This window comes from Misgurnus anguillicaudatus, unplaced genomic scaffold, assembly GCF_027580225.2.
Source record: "Misgurnus anguillicaudatus unplaced genomic scaffold, ASM2758022v2 HiC_scaffold_29, whole genome shotgun sequence".
In the NCBI taxonomy this organism is placed as follows: Eukaryota; Metazoa; Chordata; class Actinopteri; order Cypriniformes; family Cobitidae; genus Misgurnus; species Misgurnus anguillicaudatus.
Window position 1 is genome coordinate 6341597 of NW_027395279.1, and position 20785 is coordinate 6362381.

The window sequence follows — 20785 nt, forward strand, 5'->3', positions numbered from 1 at the left end:
TCACCAGTGTCAAATCTGCCAAAAAATACATTTAGTTCATTAGCAAAAGATACATTATGAAAGTGAGTGGGGTTCGTTTTCTTTCCCTTCCTTCCCATCATCACATTCAGTCCCTCCCAAGCTTGCTTTACATTACCCTTAAAGAATTTACTTTCAATTTTATTTTTATATTCTAGTTTAGCACTTTAAATTTTCCCCCTAAGTTGTCTATTTTTCTCTCTAACTAATTCCTTATCCCCCGTCGAAAAGGCTACCTTCCTCTCATTAAGGCATACTTTTAAATCTTTTGTAAACCAATTCTTATTGTTTGGGTATATGCTAATGGTTTTAGTTTCAACACAGTTGCTCTCACAAAAATTTACATAGGAGGTAATACTTTCAGTAATATCATGAACATTGTAATTAGCATTAAAAAAACAATTGCCAGTCCGTCTGTTCAAAACAGTCTCTCAGTTGTTCTTTACTCTGTTCAGTCCACAAATGCACTTGTTTCACAGTCGGTTTCTCTCGTTTAATCTTAGCCCGATATCTGGGAAATAAATGTACAATATTGTGGTCCGACTTCCCCAAAGGGGGGTGACAGATGGCTTTGTATCCTTCGGTAATATTGCCATAACATTTATCCAAGATACGCAAGAGTCTTGCTTAGGTTAATAGTACTACATTATAGTAAGCACAAACTTTACAATAATTAAAAAAATATAGCTGCAAGCAGTGATACCGGAGTCAAGCCAAACATGGCAAAAAATGATTCATACATGATGACTGTCATGATTTAAGATCTAAGTTTGCATTAGTTTTATGAAAAAAATTGCAGGTCATGACTGTGATGGCACATACCAAATTTAGTGTAAATACGATAAAGCGATACGGAGATATAGCCTTAAATTACTTGACCACTACGGGGCACTGATCAAAACAGATGGGGACTCAGGTCTTGATTGTGATGACACACACCAACTTTGGTGTAAATATGATAGAGATGCAGAGATATAGCTTCAAATCTCTTCGCCACTAGGGGGCGCCAAAACGTTTACAAGTCCTCTCAGAACATGTTGCTGATGAACCATACCAAGTTTCATGACAATACGCAATTGCGTTTCTGAAACACTTGAACTTAAAGAAAAAATTCAAAATGGCCGACACACAAAATGGCCGACCAAAAACCATTTGGTATCGTTTGACTCGGCATGCCTCACGAAATCTAACAAGACCACTCTCATAATTTTACATTCAAGTTTGCAGTAGTTATAAGAAAAAATAGACATTTTTTATATCTCGTGACCAGTAGGGGGCAGTGTGACGAAATGGTGCATGCACCCTTACATCATCACTGTTATGACATATACCAAGTCTCATATTAATATGCAAAAGTTTTGCGAAGATACAGGCTCAAAAACATTTTGGCGTGCTCGCCCTCGCATTCTTTGATGCGTTATACGACAACGGAAAGGTCTAACGAAAAGCTTTTGATAACTTTTTGTCTAGAGTGTCTCTAGATGATGCGTACCAAAAATCAAACCAATTAAACAAGCGCTCTAGGATGAGTTCGAAAAAGTAGGTGTTCAATATAATTCAAAATGGTCGACAGGAAGTAGGTTTGACTCAGACATATTTGGTACAGTCGGACTCAGCATGAGCCAAGGAATCAATAGAGTGAAGTCTCATGTCAGTGTGGCAAATGAATCAAATGCAATAAAGATTTTAAACAATTTCTTTACATATCCTGACCACTAGGTGGCGCTGTCCTAAAGATTTATAGGTGCGCTCAGAACATGTCACTGATGAACCATGACAAATTTCGTAGCGATGCGTCATTCTGTTTATGAAATACTGAACTTAATGAGAAAATTCAAAATGGCTGACACCCAAAATGGCCGACCAAAACCCGTTTTTTATCGTTTGACTCGGCATGCCTCAAGGAATCTAACAAGACCACCTTCATGATTTTAGACTCAAGTTTGAAGTAGTTATAAGCAAAAATAGGCATTTTTCGAATCTCGTGACCACTAGGTGGCGCTGTGACGAAACGTTGCAGACATCCTCAGGTCATGACTGTAATGACATATACCAAGTTTTGTGTCGATACACAAAAGTTTTGCGAAGATACGGCCTCACGTCCGTTTTGGCGTGCTCGCCGCCATATATGTTGTCATTGTATACGAGAACGCATTGGTCTATCAAAAAGCTTTTTATAACTTTTTGTCTGGGGTGTCTCTAGATGCTACATACCAAATGACATGTAAATCGGACAAGCCCTCTAGGAGGAGTTCGAAAAAGTAGGTTTTACGGAAAATTCAAAATGGCGGAAAGATATGCATGACAGAAATGACATCAATGTGTGCAATTGAATCATCATGAGCAAAGGATTCAGAGGGAACAAGAATTTAGTGTATAGGACACACGGGTCAGAAGTTATGAGCATGAACATAAGTGGATTTTTGGACTGTTGGTGGCGCTAGAGGGTTTGAGTTAGACACACCAATATTGCTATAGTAACTTCTATGACTGTCCTCTACATGTGTGCCAAATTTCATAACTTTCCTACGTACGGTTCTATGGGCTGCCATTGACTTCATTGGCGGAATAACGAGGAAGAAGAATAATAATAGGAAAACCATCAATAACAATAGGTGTCTACGCCACTTCGTGGCTTGACCCCTAAATATGGTTACCATGGTTTCACTCCAGCATTACTATACTACTACTATAGTAGAACCACGGTAACACAACCTTAGTTTGAAAAATGATCTGCAGTTTTACCAAAGTAAAACCATGATAGGGTATGTTGTTCTTCACAATACATGTCATATTTAGAAAATGCATGTTTCAAGGTTACAAAAAATCCCTTAATCAGCCCGAGGTGAGTGTGACACACTGAGGAGCATATTCTGGAAACAAATCAATATTCATATCACAACAGCTCTAATATAATACAAGTCAGGTGTTAAAGCCATATTTAGTTAAAGGAATAGTCTACTCATTTTCAATATTAAAATATGTTATTACCTTAACTAAGAAGAGTTGATACATCCCTCTATCATCTGTGTGCGTGCACGTAAGCGCTGGAGCGCGCTGCGACACTTTGATAGCATTTAGCTTAGCCCCATTCATTCAATGGTACCATTTGGAGATAAAGTTAGAAGTGACCAAACACATCAACGTTTTTCCTATTTAAGACGAGTAGTTATACAAGCAAGTTTGGTGGTACAAAATAAAATGTAGCGCTTTTCTAAGCGGATTTAAAAGAGGAACTATATTTTATGGCCTAATAGCACTTTTGGGAGTACTTCGACTCGGCGCAGTAGCACCCTCCCTCTCCCATTATGAGAGTGAGAAGGGGAGCGGACTTTTCAGGCGAGTCGAAGTACTCCCAAAAGTGCTATTACGCCATAAAATATAGTTCCTCTTTTAAATCCGCTTAGAAAAGCGCTACGTTTTATTTTGTACCACCAAACGTGCTCGTATAACTACTCGTCTTAAATAGGAAAAACGTTGATGTGTTTGGTCACTGCTAACTTTATCTCTGAATGGTACCATTGAATGAATGGGGCTAAGCTAAATGCTATCGAAGCGTCGCAGCGCGCTCCAGCGCTTACGTGCACGCACACAGATGATAGAGAGATGTATCAACAATTCTTAGTTAAGGTAATAACATATTTTAATATTGAAAATGAGTAGACTATTCCTTTAACAGACAGTTATTATTATAGGGTAAGTTAGCAGGATTTAAACTCACTTTGTTTTGTAACAATGTCTGTAATATGTAAATGAACAATATTTGCATTATGCAAAACATCAATAAATAAATAGAAATAAATCAGTAAAATTAACTAATGAATAAAGAGTAAAAAATGTTGTTCAAATATAGGCATCTATTGTATTTGTAACAATATAAAGTTGGTTGAAAATCTGCAGAGTTGCGCTTGGTGCAGTAATTACAATATATGAAGAGTTTCATTGCAAAACGAGATAACCACCGTTTTTTTAATTGTTCAGAAATCTCGTTTTTTGGTTGTGCATTCCAATTAATTTCAATGCAACTGCAGTGGGTTTGTTTTGATTTAAACCTTCATAACTTAAAAAATATAGCTAAGTAGCACCATAAAACAAAATAATAACATGATAACATAATAATAAACATGTTTTGACAAAAATGTAAAAAAAATGGATTTATCTCGTTTTGCAACGAAACTCTTCATATTACATTTGGCAGTTGTATATGTCCATCTATAGTTCCCATTATATAATGTCTTAGATCACCACACAAAAAGCAGCATTTGTATTATCTATTCACAAATTCCCTACCTTAATTTCTCCTGCAGATCGTCTTTCATCTTTTAATTCTCCGTTTGTTTTGTTGTTGTGGCTGGCAGCCAGCAGGAGCTACTTGGCGCTTCCGTGACGTCAAAGGTTTGGGGATATCAAGTTACGTTGCGCAAGTTACGTTGCGGAAGTTACGTTGCCACATAGGCCTACGTAATTTAACCATATCAAAGAACGTAATTAAATGTAAAAATATATATTCCCAAATATTTAATATATATGCTACAGGGAATTAGACGCAACATATCCGTTTTTTAATTTTGTTTTTAATGACCCGCCCCAACCCGCCCTGCATTAAAGTTACAATTTCTTTACCCGCCCCAACCCGACCCGCGGGTTACCCACGGGGCCCGCGGGTTACCCCTCGTTCAGACAGCCAACGACAAGCAGTAGCAGAGGGACGCGATCTCATTCATTTCAATGGAAACCTGGCGACTTCCGGCGACACGAGCGACAGTGACCATTGGCGACTGTAAAATCTCTTTTTCAACCACTGGTTGGATTGCTGAAGGCTACAGGTTGCTGGTCAAGACAACGATATCTCAAGAAATGTAGGTTTGTTTATTGAGTAAGAAATGTGTGGTTCTGAAACAGATTAATAAAGTACAAACATGAATATGTAAATATTACAACGGTTAAATAATCAACTAGTAAACAGATTAATAATGAATAACAACTAAAACACTACAACTCTGCATTTATACTATAATTATAACTACTTATATTATAAACTTAAACACAAACACATAGAAAGTGTGTTATTTATGTGCATGCACAGTTCACGTGCTCGTCTCTGCCGTGCACGTGCAATGGCGCTGCTATTATGCAAAACTTAGAGCGCATGTGCGTTGTTAACATGTAAAGAAGCATTTATGATTTTAAATGAATAAATATACACATATACACATAACAAGAATGCTAACCGGATGAAGTAATAGTTGATTGGATATCATCCAATCATATTATCATCGAATAATAGTTAGAGTGTAAACATCTGCATGTTATCACACCAATCATAACTATAATATGTAAACGTCCTATAAAGTTACTTATATACATATATCTAATTACTTACATCGTGATGCACGCACACATATACATAATCAATAAACACTTCAATAATTTGGCACTTAATCCACCTGTTTCGGTCTATAAACTATCTACAACGTGCAGCCAACTCCGCTATACGGTTCTCTCTCCCGCTCCGTAACCTAGCAACCCCAGTGCGAACTTTTGGAACAGTCCATTTCTGATGAAACGATAGGGGTGTTTGGGAAAGTCCATATATTTAGCATTTAGTTTCTACAGCCGCCCCCAAATTCACCTTGTGAATTTGATTCATAAAAGTGGCTCATCTTTCTATCAGTCCAGGATGGGAGTTAATCATGGATAGGGGGCAGACATACTAACTTGGCTACAGGTCGGGTGTAAGTTTTGTCTTTCACCTGTATCTCTGCCGATCTAATTCTCTTATCAGTTCCAGGATGTACCTGAACAACCTTTCCCACCGGTAACAAAGCACGTGGCAATTGCTGGTCTATGATCATAACGGTATCTCCAATCTGCAGATCAGTTCCTCCTCTTTTCCATTTCTGCCTAATCTGAAGGTTTGGTAGGTAGTGACGAATAAAGTGTCTCCAAAAGTGATCAGCGAGGAGCTGACTATGCTTCCATCTTCTACGGCTCAAGAGTTCAGAATCATGGTATGTGACTTGAGGTAATGAGGCATCCCGCCGCCCCATCAACAAGAGGTTTGGAGTTACTTGGTCTGGATCCGCAATGTCAGAAGAGGTGTAGGCAATGGGTTTGGAGTTGAGAATACCTTCTATTTCTATAAGGACGGTTCTCAGTACTTCTTCACTGACCGTCTGGGCACCAAGTGTGACTTGAAGCGCTGCCTTTAGAGAACGTATTTCTCTCTCCCAGCATCCTCCGAAGTGAGGTGCACTGGGTGGGTTAAAGAGAAATCTTATCTGCTGGCTGGCGAGGTGATCTTGTAACTCAGGATGAAGAGCCATAAACGATTCTCTTAGTTCTCTTTCTCCTCCTCTGAAATTGGTACCCTGGTCTGCCAAAAGCTCAAAGGGTTTGCCGCGTCTGGCTATGAATCTCCGTAGGGCCATCAAGAAGGAATCTGTGTCCATACTGGTAAGTATATCAATATGGACTGCCCGTGAGGTCATGCATTTAAAAATGAATCCCCATCTCTTTTCATTCCTACGTCCCACTTTTATAGTGTAAGGTCCGAAACAGTCTACACCCGTGGAATAAAATACTGGTTGATGGATCCTTAATCTGGCCTGAGGAAGATCTGCCATTTTGGGAGGGTGTGGTTGTCCCCGCCATCTTTGACACTCTGTGCATTGCCGTTGGTGACTTTTGACTGCTGCTCGTCCCCGTAACACCCAGTACTCTTTTTTCGAAGCTCAGCAAACACCCTGTCTGGCCCTGGGTGATGCAATTGATTGTCATATTCTTTGATTATTAGTTTGGTAATTGGGTGGCGTGAGTCAAGGACGATAGGATGAATGGCATCTTCTTCCAGTTGGCTTTATTGACGGAGGCGGCCACCAACACGTATAAGTTCTATGACATCATCGAATTCAGAAGCTAAGCATAACAATCGACTATGTTTTGGCAAGGGTTTGTTTGCTCTTAAGCATGACAGTTCCTCTGCGAAGGAGTCAGTTTGAATCTTAGGAAGAGCTGCCAGCTCTGCTCTTTTATAGTCATCTGCTGTTGGTGTATTGTCATGTTGAATATAGGCTTTCAGCAAATCTGTATAGGTTGAGTACTGCTGCAGGTCTGGGGTAGGCACAGTGGAAGTTGTTAAACCACAAAAGGCTGACTTTCTTAGTTCGTTGTCATGATTAGTGGTGGTTAGCGGCAGCATCTCTGGCCAGCTATGAGATGTTTGGCTAAGAAATTTGGGCCCACTGTACCATCTGCTTTCACGGCCTATGTCACGGATAGATCTACCTTTCGTGATGTCATCTGCAGGGTTGTCCTGTGAAGGCACATACCTCCAGGTATCAGACTCCGTGAGCTCCTGTATTTCAGCCACTCTGGTGCCTACAAACACTTTGAATCGGCAATATTTTGACAGAAGCCAGTTAAGCACAGTTGTGGAATCAGACCACAGAGTAATGCTTTGGATAGGCAAAGTTAGCTCTGTTCTCAAAACTTTTGCAAGTTGTGCGCCAGTCAGAGCTGCGCATAGCTCCAAGCGAGGAATGGTTTGCTGTTTCTTAGGAGCTACACGGGATCGGGCGGTGACAAAGGCTACTTCCACTCTACCCTGGTCTTCCGTCCGCAGGTATGCTACGGAGCCGAAAGCTTGCTCTGAAGCATCACAGAAAATATGAATCTGCCTTACACTATTATGATGATCGAGCTCTTTGCTACAGTAACACCTCGGCCAGTTGATGTTCTGTAATTCGTCCAGCTCGTTCACCCAGGCTTTCCATGAGCTTAACAGTTCCTCAGGCAATCTAGGGTCATCCCACTCTCTTTTCTTATCCCATAATCTCTGCACAATTACTTTGGCTCGTGTAGTAAATGGAGCCAATGGGGTCATACTGGCTGGCTAGAACATGGTAGATGCTCCGCATTGTAGGTGGGGAGTGGTCAAGGTTGCGAGGTTTATATGACAAGGTGTCTGATAAACAGTGCCAGTGCAAACCAAGAGTTGACTCCTGTGCGTTCTGATGACCTTCACTAAGCCACTGAATGCTGCTTTGGGATTGAACGTCAGTTGGTAAGTGACTGATGACTGATGGATCATTGCTCGCCCACTGCCTTAAGTCAAAGCCTCCCGAGCTTAAGAGGCTGCGGAGTCTGTTTACTAGGTCTTTGGCCATTTCACTGGAGACGAAGCTTTGAAGGCAGTTGTCAACATAAAAAGATTTCTCCACGGAAACCTGTGTGTCTATGGACTCACTGTGATCCTGAACATGCTTCTGTAAAGCAAATGTAACACAGCAGGGACTGCATGTAGTTCCAAAGGGAAGCACTTGCCATTCATATACCTCTGGCGGTTTATTTTTCTGTAAATCTCTCCATAGGAATCGCAGCAGCGGCTTGTCTTCAGGCAGAAGGCGCACCTGATGGAACATACCAAGAATGTTGCTGCTAACTGCAATGGAATGTTCTCTGAAATGTAGTAGAACTGCCAGGAGAGAAGGACTGAGTGTTGGACCAGGTAGCAAGAACTCGTTTAAGTTTTGGCCTTTGTATGTGAATGAACAGTTGAATACGACCCTGTTCTTTCCATTATGCTCTACCATATGGTGTGGTATGTACCAAGTTTCCTTGGACTGTTTCACCTGTTCAGGGTTGAGTTTCATGATGTAGCCGGCTTTCTGTAACCTGACTATCTCTTCCTGGTATGCTGCTGCTTGATCAGGTTTTCTTTCCAACCGATTTTCAATTCCCCGTAATTGTGGCAGTACAGCTTCTTTGGGTGCATGAAGGAATGGCATGTTCTTAACACGTAGCAGAGGGGTTGCATATCGCTGGACTCCATCAACGTCTACTCTCACTGTTTTGTCTTGGAGTAGCTGTATGGACTCCTGGTCTTGTCGTGACCTTGTTAGTACTTTCTCACTCTGAAATGGGAGGATGTCCATTTTCCACAGTTTCTCCACATCAGCATACAGGCTGTCAATGGGTCGCAGGCTAGTGAAGAGACAATGCTGTGGGGAAAATCTGGTTGTTATATCTTGTGCTGGACCCTGTAATGCCCATCCCAAGTGTGTTCTCACAGCAGCAGGGCCACCCGGTGGGCCTAGTCTGACTGGTTCTATGGGTGTTATGAGGTGAGGGCAGTCAGAACCAATAAGAATCACAGGTTTCACATTGTGAAAATGCTGAAGCGGCAGACCTGCAAGGTGTTTGTATCTTTTCTGAAGTACCTTGACTGGGTGGGTGTGCTCTGCTAGTCCCAGGCTGTCAGCTGTAAAGGCACTCCGAATCCTGAAAACCTTACGAGGGTTATCCATTGAAGACACTGTGAATGTTACAGCCGTCCCATGAATGGTCTGTGTCTCTTGCCTGACTGTGCGAAGGGCTAAGTCCTCTGGCTGTCCCTTCAGTTTTAGCTTCTGTACTGCATCATTTAGGATAATGGTTCGCTCTGACCCATCATCAAGTACAGCATAAGCCTCCATAGCTTTGTTGCCATTTCTGAGCAAAACTTTGGTCACTTTTAACAGAATCTTGTTGTCACAGGTGGGACGATCAACATATAATACTGCACTGGTCGGAACAGATTCTTCTGTTTCTCTACCTTTCTCATTTACATCATGTAGTGCAACCAAGTGCTTTCTGTTACAGGTTTGACAGAGAACTTTCAGAGTGCAGTAAGCTGCTTGGTGACCGCGTCCACAGCGCCAGCATCTATTCTGGCTCCTAATCCATGTCACTTTCTGTTCTTTGCTGAGTAACTTCAAGCTCTCACAGTTATTCAGGTAATGTCTTTTGTTATCACAGTATGCACAGTAAGCATTCACCCATTCTCTCTTAGCAGCAGTTGGTCTCTGTTGATCAGCTGGTGATACTGAAGCAGCCTTTGGTTTCTCTGTTCCAAGGAAAATGGCAGTAGGTTTGCGGTTTTGCTTATACTCTTTCCTCATTTCCTTTCTCTGAACCGATGACACTTGTTTGAGTTGCGAGCGGTAATCAGTGTGGTCTTCCTGAACCTGAAGCTCGTACTCAAGCCATTCGGCGAAGTCCAGTAATGTAGGAATGGTAACTCCCAGAGGATGTATGTACCTCTTAAAACTGGACCTGAGGTCATGTGGTAGTTTGCTCATAAGTCTGGAAACATGTGATCCACACTCCAGCTCAGTCATTCCATTCTGGCCTAGTTGTTCCAGCATACTAACCAATGAGCGTACATGGAGTCCAAACAGCCGAAAAGCTATCACATCACCGCTACGAATGTTTGGTCCATCCATCAGATCTGCAATGCGTTGTAAGGCTAACTGGTGGGGTTTACTGTACATTTTGTTTAGTGCTGTCATGGTATTAGTAAAAGGAAACCTTGAATTACTGTATGAATCTGACACAAGAAGTGCCTCCTCCAGCTTCAGGTGGTCAGTAAGTATCTGAAATTTAAAATGCTCGGTTGCATCCTCAGGCAGAATGTTCTCAAGGGCTATTCTTAGTCTAGAGAATTGTCTAGGATCAGCAGATGTTAGAAAGGGTATGGTTGGGCAGGGCCCTTGTATGTTTTCTCCTGTGTAAATGAAGGCTGGCTGACATCTTGAGTCTTATTTGGATGAGCAGGTGGCATTTGCTCATGTACTGGAGTCTCAAACTTTGACTGATGATATGAGATGTGCTGAGAAGATGGGGGATATCTGGGTTGAAACGGGCTGCTGTGTCGTACTCGCGATTGTACTCTTTCGTGAGCAAAGGGAGAAATGTCTAAATTCCTGAAGTCCTCAGTTAAGTCAGTGTACTCGTCCTTTTGAACTGGGTGCAGTGCTCTCATGGAAGCAGGTGGTGGCGCTCTTGTCCGTGGAGCTGGCACTGGATGATATGAGTATGAGGTCTCTGGACTAGCCACTGGAATGAAGGATGCGGGTGGTGGTATTACTGACTGAGCTCTCTGTTCTGCTTTCAGGCTTTGTAGCTCCTGATGTAACATGGCATTCTGCATTCGCATCTCCTGTAATGCCGACATAATCAATGGCAGCTGACTAGTTTGACGACGTAAATCAGCGCAATCATTCTGCACTGTACGTAACATAGCTTTAAGCTCGACATCTTCTCCTTGTTCATCAGACGCATACCACTCATCTTCTAATTTCCATTTCTCATACTCTGCCACCTGACTAATAGGCGAAGTCGATCTGGAATTATCTGCATTGCTTGGGGGCTGTACTCTGCTTCGCCCTGTCATAGGGAGTGACTGTAGATGCTGTAATGGATCACCAAGCTCATAATCTACCAAATGAGCTGGGGGTTTAACTTGTCGTCGTGGACGTACAACAGGTGCTTCTTTCCTTGGTTGAGACATCTCTGTAGCCAGTCAGCATCCGGCTCGAAGGACCATGTAAAATCTCTTTTTCAACCACTGGTTGGATTGCTGAAGGCTACAGGTTGCTGGTCAAGACAACAATATCTCATGAAATGTAGGTTTGTTTATTGAATAAGAAATGTGTGGTTCTGAAACAGATTAATAAAGTACAAACATGAATATGTAAATATTACAACGGTTAAATAATCAACTAGTAAACAGATTATTAATGAATAACAACTAAAACACTACAACTCTGCATTTATACTATAATTATAACTACTTATATTATAAACTTAAACACAAACACATAGAAAGTGTGTTATTTATGTGCATGCACAGTTCACGTGCTCGTCTCTGCCGTGCACGTGCAATGGCGCTGCTATTATGCAAAACTTAGAGCGCATGTGCGTTGTTAACATGTAAAGAAGCATTTATGATTTTAAATGAATAAATATACACATATACACATAACAAGAATGCTAACCGGATGAAGTAATAGTTGATTGGATATCATCGAATCATATTATCATCGAATAATAGTTAGAGTGTAAACATCTGCATGTTATCACACCAATCATAACTATAATATGTAAACGTCCTATAAAGTTACTTATATACATATATCTAATTACTTACATCGTGATGCACGCACACGTATACATAATCAATAAACACTTCAATAATTTGGCACTTAATCCACCTGTTTCGGTCTATAAACTATCTACAACGTGCAGCCAACTCCGCTATACGGTTCTCTCTCCCGCTCCGTAACCTAGCAACCCCAGTGCGAACTTTTGGAACAGTCCATTTCTGATGAAACGATAGGGGTGTTTGGGAAAGTCCATATATTTAGCATTTAGTTTCTACAGCGACCGTATGGGCGTGTCCAGCGACGCGAGAAAGTTAAGAAAAGTTTAACTTTATGCAAATGTTGAGCGACTTTCGGGAGCGACTACCAATAAGAACGAAGCAGTGGAGTTCACGTCATCCTTCTCTCGTCAGTTACTGGAGTGGATGGTACTCATTTGTTTATGACAAGCAGATTTAGAAACGCCTCATTGAAAGAGACAAGCGACACACAGCGATAATGTCATTGGCTGTCTGAACGAGGGGTTACGAGACGACCCGCGCATCACTAGTGTACAGATGTGGCCCTTAAAAATGTGCGTCTCTGAGAGCAGAATGCCGCGAGTACTTCCGAAATTCTGCGAGATCCCGCAGAAGGGGGGTTCGGTGGGGGATGCAGGAAATACAAAAACCTGTAGATGGCAGTCGTGTTTCATGTAGGCCATACTGACGACAATTTGTGTGCTTGACTTCATGCTGAGCGTATACTCTATGATATTGAAGTAACATGACACGGATTTTCTGTGTTTAGGAGATGCTCTTTGATGTCATACAAATGCAGGCTTTTTTGGCAAACATTTCGTTGGCGAAGTTTTCTTTGCCAGTTACATAAACAGTGACATATTCTTCATAAAATTTTTACTCAAACGCGCATCATTTGTCTTATTTTTTTCTGTGTACTTACAGTAGAAGAGACGTGATATATGATAACTGTCTTATAACAAAATAACTTGCGAAGACCTTTGAAGAGACCGAGCGCATTTACGCAATATCATTAACTAATTTATCTAATTTTACATTTAGTTCATTTTTGCATCTGAACGTTTAATAGCTTTAACATGGTTGTGTTGCGCTTTTCTGCATTACTGAACAGTAGGAATATAAGTAGAAATATAAGAAAATATAAGTTAAGCGTGTTGTGTGTATTTCCTAATTATAAGCCTTTGGGAAATTGCACCAAATCTAAACGTGCATAAAAACATAAACATGTCATTTAAATAAGCGAAAAATCTTTTTTATGAGCTCAAAATTTTGAATATAATGTGCTATTGCAAAAAATTGCCCATCTCTAAAGGAGAATATTCATCTTTAAAGTTGAAGAAACCAAAAAGTAATGTACTGATAAGCATTCGTCAAACATAAATAAATAAATATATATATTAGGGATGTGCCCGAAGCCGAATACGTTATTCGCAAGGGCACGGATAATGGCTTTAAAACGAATAACGAATTCATCCGAATAACAGAAAAAATATTCGGCCAGACATCATAACGTGTTTACTGGAACAGCTAAATTATAAAGCCCTTAAAGCACGTATAATATGTGTGTGAAGTGAATGAGTGTAATCTATAAAATTACATGAATGACAATTTCTGCGCGTCCCTTATTTGGAAACACGAGATGTTTTGGAATTAGTTTTAAAACGCTGCTAATATCAAACGTCTTTTAATCCAACTGTAAAAATTACCCTTTTAGTTTATTTTATTTTATTTAATTACATAAGACCAGAACCCCTTGATAAAATGCTGCACTCTGATAATAAAATATTCGTTAATAACTCCGTGTCTCTATGACTTCGGTCATCTTTTAATTATTTCAAGTTAAAGCCAGCTTCATTGTCAAGGTGAATATAAAATTAACAAGTAAATAGATAAAAAATATGAAAATGTAACATTTAAAACATTTTGTAAAAGCAAAATTTATACTGAAGATTATTATGACATGAATTGCAATTAACATAAAAAAGTTAGATAAATTGTAATTGTAAATAACAACTGAAACATTTATATTACATCTTTCTAATTACCTTATTGTTTAAAATCATTTTGCTTGTTTTGAACTAAGTCAAAACTGACTTTAAATAATAGAGCTGTTATTTGAAATTATAAACGAATATCTGATTATTTATTAATTTAGATGAAGATTAATGAGAAAGTTTTTTAAACAATTCGTTCTGTTCGCGCAAACGTTGTAGGCTATGGACATATTTAATAATGAGCTTAACAAGTTTGTTGTAATGCTTAATATGCTTTCGTAAATTCTTTCCAAAACAGATGTTTTTTTACTATTCTGTCAGTGCAGGTACTTGCGTGTCTGTGCGTTGCGTTTCGGATCTGTCAGTCAGCCCGAGTCTTGTTGATCTTAATAACTTTTTAACATAAATCAGTCCCGAACTTTATCTCTGTTAATAACTATTTAAACATCAAGCAAGTCCTGCATTTTATTTTCAAATTCCTGCATGTTTTTAAACCGAAACCAAGATGTCTGACATGACACGCATCTTAGTATTAATCATTTCACTCTCAGAAAACGTATTAGATGTTTAATTAATAGAGTATTAGAAAACATCCCACTCATTTAGACAGAACGGGTCATATATGTAATGTGCTGAAAGACACAATAAACGCTTAAAGCGCTCTCAAATTCAACGCACATAGGCACAAGCTGTATGAGGCTTTGAAAATGAGAAGTTTGTTTTCCATGGCTATTATTAATAAGAATCAAGTTATTTGTCTTTTTGATAAAAAAAATCTAATATTATTTTTAATAAATATTTACAGTTATTTAAGTTATAATTATAATAAAAGCAAAAATTCATTTAAAATTGTAAAACAAATTTAATGCTACCTTTACTTACAAATTCAGAAAATATTTTTACAGTGAATAAATAAAACGACATGAAGGGAGTTAATTCCAAAATGTAATTATTGCACATGGTTAAGCTGCTAGTTTTAGCAGCTACCAGTGACAATTAAAAACCACCCACCCCCAGGTCTGCCAATTCTTTGCCACCCCCAATGCTATTTAAACAAAGGAACTGCAAGAGAATCAAAAGAAAACCGGTTTTTCAAGTATTCACCAGCGTGTGGCGTTTTATTTCCCACCCTTGCAGTTCCTTTGTTTAAATGCAAATCTAGGCCTAGTACATGCGTTGTAAGTTATTTTAAATGAATGTTTATAACTTATAAAATTAAGTGGATATCGCGTAACGTAATTTGACATATGTTGATATAACCTGGGCTCTCAAGTCCCACGCATTCGCCATGAGACACGCGCATTTCTGTGAGTTCACGGTCACACGCCAAACCGTGTAAGCTATTTCTCACGCTGAGAAGTAAAATAGAACTTTTCCTAATAAAGGATGTGCTGGTATACACAGAGCATTCCTGTCGAGTTTAGCAGTACGGTTCTTAGGTGTGGTCAACTTTACGCAGCGCCGCAAGAGCCGACAAGCAGATGACATCAGAGTACCGCGAGAAATAAGGCAGAGGAGGTTGGTTTCAATCGCTCTCGCGGTACTCTGATGTCATCCACTCATGTTTGAGTCTGTATCAGATAAAAATACAGATTTTGAGGAACAAGTTATTGTTTGGAGATTGTCAATGGACGTTTCTTAGTGGTAAGTTTGTTTTTTCAGTATGGACCAAAACGCCAAATGCATAAAATAAAAATAGTTAATATTAATAAAATAGTTAATATAAAAGTAATATTGTAATGTCTTGGCATGATATGTTTTCTAAAATGTTTAAAAATGAACAAATCAGTTGTGCCAAACTACACAGATATGTTTTTTTTAATGAAACATTTTCAGTGGTTTCAGTGCCTCCTGGTGGGGTTGAACCGCTGGTTCAGTTTACCCCATCTGGTTCACTTTGCCCCACAGCCACCATTTTGGGAAAACTGCCTAGTTTAGTAATTCAGGCTAATCTTTAGCTAAATCATTCACATGGTTTTATACATTAGCCTATCACCAATATTTATGGTATAAATAATTAGACCTGAATAAATCTACTTTGACATAGCAACCTGGTATGTATACATTTTACTTTGATAGGATTTTTTGTAAAAAAAAAAAATCACTTTAATCATAACTCTTTAATTTTTCCTTCCCTTTAACATAGCCAAACAGAAATTATGGTTGCTACCTGTATTTGTGGTCACACGGCTACAAATCTGGTTGCCTAGATAAAGGGGGTGGGTTAACTTACCCACTGGCTTATTTTGACCCACTCTAGTGTGCATGAAAAGAGGTGTATCCGTACTACGAAACTCCTGTAAACACCACTGATTTTCGGAAGTATCTACTGGTTCCACTGAGGGTAAACTACTAATTCCACCAAGTTAGGAAACTCCCGTAATGATACCAATTCGGATGTATCTTGCTGAGGGGATATCCCCGTGGAATATGCAGCGATTTGTTGCCATGGCAAGTAATCCCATTGAAGATTTTGGCAGAGGCCACTTTCACACCTACAGAGGTACTGGAATTTCACACCTTTGCACAATTCTAGTGTCCCCATTGGTGTTTAATCTTAACACTGATTGGTTGCTTTTAAAACCCCCTCCCAAAACTCTGACAACTATTGGGACACAACTTTGAAACTTTCCAGTTGAGATGATTTGATTGGTTACACTTTGTTTTAAGCCCTCATAGCTTAGTGACTTGATTGGTTATTTGCCTGCTATGCAGATAGACTACAACTCTCCCCCCACACTATATACTACTATAAATCCCCAAAACCCTTAAAAAAATTAAAACTTGAATTGAGTTTGAAATGTTCATTTAATAAAAAACTGAACAATCCACAATTGTCACAATCACAAAATAATATAATACACAAATATTAAAAGTTGCATACATAAACAATACAATTTAAACTCATAAATATACAGACAGAGAAAGCAATTTTAGAGTAAATAAAACAAAATAAAAGCAACAATGAAAACTACATTCAAAGCAGTACAATGTAATGTAGCAGTGGCGGCTCGTGACTGCTCATCCGAGGGTTGCAAATTCAAAATAAGTGTTCAGAGTGTCATTCATGTGTGTTGCTTGTGTTTTTAAAATATGTGTTTGTTGCTTCAAAGAACACACAAAACACATATTTTGAAATTGGGAACCACACAAATGACGGGCTATATACATTCAATTCAATTTTATTTATATAGCGCTTTTCACAAGTGTTAATTGTTGCAAAGCAGCTTTACATGAGAAGATGTAGAGGAGAACACAGAAAATCAATAGATAATATAAGAAGTAGAGAAAGCGGTTAAACCGTACAAGCGAGCATATTAATAATGTAACGTATACAGTTGTAAGGTTTTGTTCTGTGTTTTCTTGTATTCTGTGTATTTTTGTATTTTGGACTTTTATTTTGACATCCTGTTCTGTTCTGGCTTTTATTTTGAAATACATCCTGCCATGTTTCACTTCACACTTCCTGTCTGTTTGTATAAAGCCACTTCCTGTACTCCAGTTCAATGCTGATTATTACATCGCCATCCTGTCTGTATTCTGCCTGTATTTCTGAATCTGTTATCTGTAAATCTGTTTTTGTATCTGTTCCTGTTTTTGACCTGTGCCTGTTATTTTGGATTTTGCCTGTACTGCCGCCTGCCCTGACACATTGCCTGTATTTGGATTCTGATTTTGGATTTACCCTTTGGATTTGTTTGCTGGCCCTTTATGGGATTTTACAATTAAACACCTTTTGCATATGGATTCTCATCTCACTCGCTTTCTTTAAAGCACCCGTTACAGAATAATCAGCCATAACCCGGAATCCAGCGAAGGTTTGTAATCTCCCACCAGCACCATGAAACCCATTTTTGCCCTGCTTGCACTACGCCAGAACCACCGTCCCATTGAGGAATATGTGAGTGATTTTTTGGACTTGAGTAATCAGGTACATTTTGACGAGGACACTTTAAAACCCATTTTTTATAATGCTCTTGATGAGTGGTTACGTCTGTGTATGCCACGTGATATGTCTGCCTGGTCCCTGGAGAGTTATATTGACTTTGCCCTGTTGTTGTGTGGCTCTCCCTTCACGGTGGGGGTTGCGGATAGCAAACCAGAGGCTATTCCCAACACGCCACACCATGTCCTGCCTGTTATGCCCACACCTGTACCCGTTATGCCTGCTCTGTCTATGCCTGTTAACAAAATGGCCGCCACCATGCTTGCTCCCAAAATGGCTGCCATCCTGCCTGTCCCTAAAATGGCCGCCACCCTGCCTGTTCCCAAAATGGCCGCCATCCTACCTGTCTCTGCACCTGCACCTGTTCTCGAGAGAGCTGTTACCATTCCTGCACCTGTGCTTCAGAGGGCCATCGTCACCACCACACCTGCAATCATGAGGGCTACTACTCACCCAGCACCTATCATCAAGATGGCCGCCCTGCCTGAACCAACCGCCACAGAGGTATGCCTCATTGACTGTGACATTCTTGAATTTGCTATGGCCCTGTGGTGCGTTTGGTCTGCCTTCTGTTTGTTTGTTCCCGAGGTTCCTCAAGACCCTGAATCTGACCTGCCCGTCTCATCTGACCTGCCCGTCTCATCTGACCTGCCCGTCTCATCTGACCTGCCCGTCTCATCTGACCTGCCCGTCTCATCTGACCTGCCCGTCTCATCTGACCTGCCCGTGTCATCTGACCTGCCCGTCTCATCTGACCCGCCCGTCTCATCTGATCCGCCCGACTCATCTGATCCGCCCGACTCATCTGATCCGCCCGACTCATCTGATCCGCCCGACTCATCTGATCCGCCCGACTCATCTGATCCGCCCGACTCATCTGATCCGCCCGACTCATCTGATCCGCCCGACTCATCTGATCCGCCCGACTCATCTGATCCGCCCGACTCATCTGATCCGCCCGACTCATGTGATCCGCCCGACTCATCTGATCCGCTCGACTCATCTGATTCACCTGATCCGCCTGATTCGCCTGACCTGCCTGATTCGCCTGACCCGCCTGATTCGCCTGACCCGCCTGATTCGCCTGATTCGCCTGACCCGCCTGATTCGCCTGACCCGCCTGATTCGCCTGACCCGCCTGATTCGCCTGACCCGCCTGATTCACCTGTCCTGTCTGAATCATCTAATTCATCTGACTTGCCTGATTCATCTGACTCGCTCGCTTCATCTGATTCGTCTGTCCTGCCTGATTCACCTGTCTCATCTGATTCGTCTGTTCTGCCCGATTCACCTGTCCCGTCTGATTCATCTGATTCGTCTGTCCTGCCTGATTCACCTGTCCTGCCTGATTCACCTGTCCCATCTGATTCGTCTGTCTCACCTGATTCACATGATTCGTCTGGCTCACCTGGCTCACCTGTCTTATCTGACTCACCTGGCTCATCTGATTCACCTGGCTCACCTGATTCATCTGGTGCACCATCTGAAATATCGCCACCCTGGGCTGTGGAAGCTTTCCCAAGTTTTTTTTGGGGGGGGTAGTACCCGGACACAGGAAGGAGGCAGAGGACACCGAGGCGGAGACCGAAGTGGACTCTGATCCTTCCTCTCCTTGTGTTCCAGTTCTATTCCTACCCCATGATCTAGCACCATGTCTGCCCATTGATCCTACACCATGTCTGCCCCTTGATCTTGCTCCAAGCCTGCCCCATGACCCAGGTCCAAGCCTGCCCCATGACCCAGGTCCTAGCCTGCCCCATGACCCAGGTCCTAGCCTGCCCCATGACCCAGGTCCTAGCCTGCCCCATGACCCAGGTCCTAGCCTGCCCCATGACCCAGGTCCTAGCCTGCCCCATGACCCAGGTCCTAGCCTGCCCCATGACCCAGGTCCTAGCCTGCCCCATGACCCAGGTCCTAGCCTGCCCCATGACCCAGGTCCTAGCCTGCCCCATGACCCAGGTCCTAGCCTGCCCCATGACCCAGGTCCTAGCCTGCCCCATGACCCAGGTCCTAGCCTGCCCCATGACCCAGGTCCTAGCCTGCCCCATGACCCAGGCCCGCATCTGCCCCATGTTCCTGGACCATCCTGGCCCGCCCGCCCACCCTCTATTGGACTTTATTATGTGTATGTTGGGCTCCGGGAGTCGCCCTTTAGAGGGGGGGTTCTGTAAGGTTTTGTTCTGTGTTTTCTTGTATTCTGTGTATTTTTGTATTTTGGACTTTTATTTTGACATCCTGTTCTGTTCTGGCTTTTATTTTGAAATACATCCTGCCATGTTTCACTTCACACTTCCTGTCTGTTTGTATAAAGCCACTTCCTGTACTCCAGTTCAATGCTGATTATTACATCGCCATCCTGTCTGTATTCTGCCTGTATTTCTGAATCTGTTATCTGTAAATCTGTTTTTGTATCTGTTCCTGTTTTTGACCTGTGCCTGTTATTTTGGATTTTGCCTGTACTGCCGCCTGCCCTGACACATTGCCTGTATTTGGATTCTGATTTTGGATTTACCCTTTGGATTTGTTTGCTGGCCCTTTATGGGATTTTACAATTAAACACCTTTTGCATATGGATTCTCATCTCACTCGCTTTCTTTAAAGCACCCGTTACAACAGTAAAGTGCTAAGTTAAGCCAAAGTTGGCTGACTCTCCCTGGGATTAAAAACCCTCTAGGAAAAAAAACCCAATGGGAAAAATTCCTAGAAGGACAAAAACCCTTGGGAGGAATTAATATATATTTATATATATATAGAAACGGTAGGGATAGGAGGCGGGTAAGCGAATTAAACTGGTTTAGCCGGTGGTCGTTGGTCGGGCATTGGCTGGTCATCACGTTGAAGGACAGCCAGTAGATCAGTGGTGCGATGACCTTCACAGCAACA